Below are 6,143 nucleotides of genomic sequence, written 5' to 3' on the forward strand. Positions count from 1 at the left end.
GATTTGGTAAGACGGTCCCCGCCACGGACCACAGACCGGAGCAGAACCACTGTTTTCCCACCGTTCAGCTCCCACGTGCGCGTGCGGTGCGTCCGTGGCTTTGGCCGCTCTGCCCGGCTGCCAGCCGAAACCCTCAGCTGCGGCCCCGCCGTGTTCTGCCCTGTCCACCGCCCATCACGGAAGAAGCATTTCTGACATTGCTGGAACTTTCCACAGACGTGACTTTGAACAGCTGCACGTTGTTCGGTTCACCAGACGCGCGGCGGCTTTCCTCGCCGGCCTCCCCGTGCACTTGGGTCGTTCCCAGCTTCTCCCAGTTATAAATAATGCAGCCGGAGGGGCCTGGGAGGCAGGTTTTCTGGGTTTCACATTATTCCTTCAGGATAAACTCCCACAAGGAGAATCGCTGGCTCCAAACTATGAACGTTTTATACTTGTTACTACACACGGATGTCAGAACAGATCCAGATTCCGTCCGGGACGGGGACGACCTTCTGCCAAGCCATCTTCTGCTCACGGGGCCGCCGCCCCCGCCCCACATCCCAGAGGCCCAGGAGAGGTGCGCCCTGGCCGTGCGGGCCTACATTGATGGGGCCCGACTCCACGTGGCTTACCCGATTTCCAAGAATTCTCACGGTATGGGGTGCCAGGGCCAGGTTTCCACTTTGGGGTGATGACTGAGAGGTCCCCAGAATCCGCTGGGGCCTGGGGTGTGCTGAGAAGGCCCTGGGGCTTCTGCACGGGGTCCACAGAAGGAGACGCTCTAGTTAGAGAGAAGCAGGCTGGGGTCAAGGCCAGGCCACCAGACCCAGAAGCAGATACATGCCACTGGCCCCCCGGGGTCGCCTTGGACCAGTCCCTTCCCCACTGGGCCTCAGTTGCCCACGCACAGCTCCAACCGGCCAGCTGGGGCGGGCCGAGCCACACGATTAGGGGTCGGGAGAGGGGCTCTCGTCCACGGGGGGGCCCACGCCACGGCCAGGCCACAGGGGGCCCCGAGAGCTGGCCGGCGACCTTGGGCTTCATCTGGGGTGTCAAGTGGGAGCCAGTCCCAGCCCGCGCTGTGGGCTCCCAAAAGCCACACACGCCAGGTTCCCGATGTCAGGACCCTGAGCCTGAGAGCTGGCTCAGCAGCGTGGGGGTGGACAGGGACATTAAGAAGCCATCATTTCCTGCCCGTTTTAAACATTTTGTGAGACCCTTTGACCCAGCCCTTTCCTTTCTCCCTGGGCCTCCAGCGCCCCGTGGATTTTCCTGTTTACTGCACCCCAGAGGCTGGCCTTGACCTGGCTGTGCTGGAGCTAGTTCCCGAAAGAATTGTCAGATGCCATTTTCAGCCTCAGGCCCCCAGGTCCCGAGCAGCGGGGCCGGCTGGGGCAGGGCCCACACCCCGGGTCCAGGCCACACCGTCCCCTCCTTGGAGGCCCCTGCCGGCTTCTCCAGCCAGCCAGCCCCGCTTGGCTGTCCCTCCCGCAGGAAGCCGTCGAACCACAGCAGAGGAGGGGCCCTGCCGGGGGCTCAGAGCCCCCGCCTCCTCCTCCTCCTCCTGTGGTCAAGGGCCCCCGGCTGAGCCACAACAGGCTACCTACCTGTGCGGCTGTGGCTCCTGGAGGCCTAAACCCAGCGCCCAGAGCAAGGTGCAAGGCGTGCCCCAGGGCGTGTTCAGTAGACGCCCTCCAGGTCAGAACGTAAACCAAGGGTCTCAGAGTCTGGGATCCAATCCTGATAAACACATTTTCGAGGGTCAGTTTCGTTTGGGAGGAGGGTGATGACCCCCACCTTCCAAACCCCAGGGAGAGCCCTGACTGGGAGACAGTGTGGCTCAGGGGCCATTTGGTGTCTCAGTGACCAGGGTGCTCCAGGGAAGGGCTCCATGCCACAGCGTGAAGAAACTGTAAAGTGTCTTCCTTCCTTTGTGAATTACTGCTCAATGCAGCTTCAGGCTGAAGCTTCCCAAGGTGGCCTGTGGTCCCGGCAGGGCAGACAGTCAGGCTGAAAGAGCCTAAAGTCTTCGTAGCATCCGGTGCTCTCAGCCCAGGCCTCCTTCTTCGATCCCTGGCCAACCCCATGGTACGAGTGGGGCAGGAGGGAGTATTCCTATTTTCCAGAGGAGAAACGTAAAGGCTCAGAAAGGCGAGGTGACTCATCCATGGTCACGGAGTCGGCGAGAGCCAGAATGAAGCCTCAAACCCGGGGCTTCTCCTGCCAGGGAGGGAGGGGACAGTCCTAGGGGGACATTTCCTGTTCTGGGAGGTCTGGCCTTCCTGGGGGTGGGGCAGGATGCTGGGGACAGGGGCCCGAGGAACCCCCTGTGGAGGGCTGGCTGAAGACCCCAGTGCCAGGCGAGGCTGGGACCTAAGAGTGGGGAACCCCTCGCAGGTGAGGCCCCCAGACGACGTCCCACCCCCTCGGTCCAGCGAGGGCAGGGCTCCTTTTAGGCAGGGGTCCCACCCCGGGCAGGGTCTGAGCCAGCGTCCACCGTCACCTGCCCCAGCTCTCTGTGGGGGTGTCACTGGCCCACTTTCCAGACCCCTCCATGGAGGGGCCACGGAGACCCGGCCCGACCGAGGAGCAGCGGGGGTGCGTGGAGTCAGGGGACAGCGCAAGGGCCGGGCTGGTCTGTCCGGCTCCGGGCCAGCTCCCAGGCAGGGCGCGGGGCTGGGCGGCGTCCGGGGGGCCTCGGACACGCTGCAGCCTGGCTGCAAGGTGGGAACTTTCTTCTGAGAGTAAACAGAACCTGTGGCTTGGCTGGGGGCCTGCGGGGGCCTCCGATTCCTGCCGTGAGGCTCTGAGGTCCCCCAAGCCCCTCGTGCGGAAACACCTGCGCGGCCCTGGGACGGAGGCAGCGGGCACGGTTCAGCGTGTGGGAGAACACCGGGGCCGGGCCGCTTCCCGAGTGGAGCCGACACCCGCCCCTCGACCAGCGGCCTGGCCAAACAGCCCCCGCAGGGCCTGGGTTGAGGAAGTGTGCGCAGGGACGGGTGGAGCGTCCGAGTCTGGAGGGAGGGTGCCCGCCGCGGGGCCTGGGTGGGGAGGGGGCCGCCAGCTGGGCCGAGTGACCCAGCCGGGCCTGGGTGGGGAGGAAGGGGCCGGGTGCGGCGTCTGCCGTGACAGGCTTTGGCCGGGGGTCTGCACCAAGCCTGAGGTTGCTGGCCCCGGGGGCTTTCTCAGGCTCGAGTGGCAGCGGCACAGAATCCGGTGAGGGCGGCGAGCGGGCCACGGCGAGGAGTTGTCGGCTGCTGTCTGACCCGTTCGAGGGCCAGCTCGGGAAGCCCTGAGCGGTCCTTCACACGCCAGCTGGACGGGCGGGCGGCAACTTGCCCCGGCCAGCGGGCTTCTGGAGAGGTCTGAGGAGGGAGACGGGCTCCCGGTGCCGTGCTGAATGCTGTCCTCTCCTTCGTGGGCTCCGCGGGTGGGAGAGCTTGCCCAGCCTCTAGCAGGGTCACCGTGAATAAAGGGAGAAGATGAGTATTTCATTGCTTTGTAAACAGTATATTCCTGCAAAGATAAGTGGGCTTATGAAGAACAGCGTCAGGTGTGGCTGGATCCAGGGGATCCAGTGATGCCATCCGGACTTTGTCTCTGTCTGTCTCTGGGCTCCTCGGGCTCCACTCCCCACAGTCTGGCAAAGACACTTGTGTCCCCCCAGCTCAGCCACGCTTGTGGTAATGGACTGTCCTGGCCAGCCTGGGCCACATGCCGACCCTTGGATCCGGAAGTCCAAACACGGGGGCAGGTGACTGGGCCGGTGGTGGGTCTGCAAACCACAGCTGTCCACGGAAGGTGCTGACCACAAGCCAGACCCAGACTCACTGAAATCCACTCGGCTCATTCTATCACCTCCTAGGTCCCGGGAGTGAGCCCATTCTACAGATGAGGGGCCTGAGGCTCAGAGCGGGAAAGGCACCCACCCAAGCCCCCCGGCTTGCTTGATGCGGCCAAGAGGAGGCGTGGATCAGGGGTCCTGACCCCAAAGCCCGCGAGACAACCCCGAGTTCTCCCTCGGGCTTTAGGGATGATTCTGGAAACTGCCAGCTTGGAAGTCCCCCTCACCCCCGCCCAGGGCTTGCTTGCCTGCTGCCCTCCTGTTTGGGGTCGCCATTTGGGGTGAAGCTTCTCGACCTGGGGCATTCGTGGGGTCCTGGGAAGAGCTCAACTCCGTGGGACAAAATTCTGGCTATTCTGGAGACGGGTCTCACCTGGGGGCAAACGGCATTTGTACTCGGAAAAAATTCTGTGCAAATGTGAGCGCACAGCCTCCGTTCCGCGGGAACAACTGACTAGTGGGGCAGTTGGGCACAGCTGCTGCGGGCGTCCCTCGAGGGGCAGCCCAGGGCCCCTGGGACGAGGCTCTCCGGAGGCTTCCCTCTCCGCTCCTGGGTGCCAGGCTGCACAGGAGACGCGGGAACAGAGGGCAGGAGCACGTGAGTGTCAGCATTCCCCCACACTGTCGCCCGGACAGGTAAGCGGCCGACTTCGGCTCGGGTCACGATCTCGCGGTTCGTGGGTTCGAGCCCCGCGTCAGGCTCTGCGCCGACAGCTCAGAGCCTGGAGCCTGCTTCGGATTCTGCGTCTCCCTCTCTCTCTGCCTCTCCCCTGCTCATGCTCTGTCTCTGTCTCAAAAATAAATAAACGTTAAAAAAAAAAAAAAAAGATGACCACAATTTCTCCCCACAATGGTGGGGCCAGCAGTCGGATGGCGTGTTTAGGGAAGGCTCATGGAGAGGGGCACGGTGGGGGGCTCCTCAGATGCATCTCTACCCCTAACGCAGGCCCGGGGGGGTCCGAGACTGTCCCCCTGGGGCTCTGACAGCACACAGAAGCGCCTGTTTCATTGAGAACATTGCCTCCGCTGAGGGTCGTAGGCAATGGAACTTTCTTTATGCTTGTTCGTTTCGTTTGCGTTTTTACAATGGGGGGGGAGGGGGATGCCATTTTCTGTTGTGTAAAAACACGTAACGGGGACATACAAATATGTTTATTTTTCCTCAGTTGGTGTTGAGGTGAGAAAAAAAGTAGCTTCCCACAGAAAGACCAAAGAGTAAAAGCCGGGGAGGCCCGGGCCCTCCAACCCGCGGACAGTGTGGCTGTCCCCGTGTCTCTGCCCGCCGGGTCCCTGGCCTCGGGGGGTCGGGGCCCTCCTGCATTTCCTGAGCAGAGGGTCTGTCCCACTGGGAGGGGTCCTGCATGGGAAGCCACCTCCCAGGCTCCGAGCTCCACGGGGCCTCCTGCTGGGGGGGGGGCCCAAGGTGGTGCCGGCCGGGACTGGATGGACCCCCCACATTGCCCGGCACCTTCCTTCTTCAGGGCCTTGCTCAGGACGGGGCCGCACGGGCCACAGGGGCAAGAGTGTGACCATCTGTCCAGCAGGAAGCTGGTCTGAGTTTCAGGCCGCCCCTCAGGCTCCCGGGGTCCCCACTGGGTGTCCTTGGGAGCGCCCACAACACAGGAGTCCCGCAGGCCTCGGCCCAGAACCCGCCCCAGATTTGCCCCTCCCCTCCCCTCCCCCACTGTGGCCCTGAGCACAGGCCCGTTTGGACCCCTCGCAGGGACAAGATCTGGGCCACTCCACAGGGACCACCTCCCCCGCCGTCCTCAGTCTCCTTTGTTTTGTTTTGTTTCGTTTTAAATGTTTATTTATTTTGAGAGAGAGAGAGAAGGGGAACATGAGCGGGGGAGGGGCAGAGAGAAAGGGGGACAGAGGATCCAAATCAGGCTCCAGGCTCCGAGCCGTCAGCACAGGGCCCGACGCGGGGCTCGAACCCACGAACCGCGAGATCATGACCTGAAGTCGGGCGCGTAACCGACTGAGCCCCCCCCCAGGCGCCCCTCTCCTTTGGAACCCCGATTCCACGCCTTTGCATTAGAAGATCGAGCCCACTAAGGAAAGGCCAAGACGAGGGTGTGGGGGCTCCGCATACGGTGATGTCCACGTCCCCGCTTGCTGGGCTGGGAGACCCGGTGGCCACAGAGCTAGCTGAGCCCCCCTCGCCCGGCTCTCCCGTGGCTCCTCAAATCCGAGTGGGGGGCCAGCGCGGACACCAACCCCGAGCGGACGGCGGGCACGGCCCAGGCTGGGCTTTCAAGGAGCCGGCTCACCGACATTCCAGAAAACCAACACTTTCCTCCTTCTGCGGAACTGG

Source organism: Panthera pardus, unplaced genomic scaffold (genome assembly GCF_024362965.1).
Source record: "Panthera pardus isolate Hobbes unplaced genomic scaffold, ASM2436296v1 HiC_scaffold_20, whole genome shotgun sequence".
Lineage (NCBI taxonomy): Eukaryota > Metazoa > Chordata > Mammalia > Carnivora > Felidae > Panthera > Panthera pardus.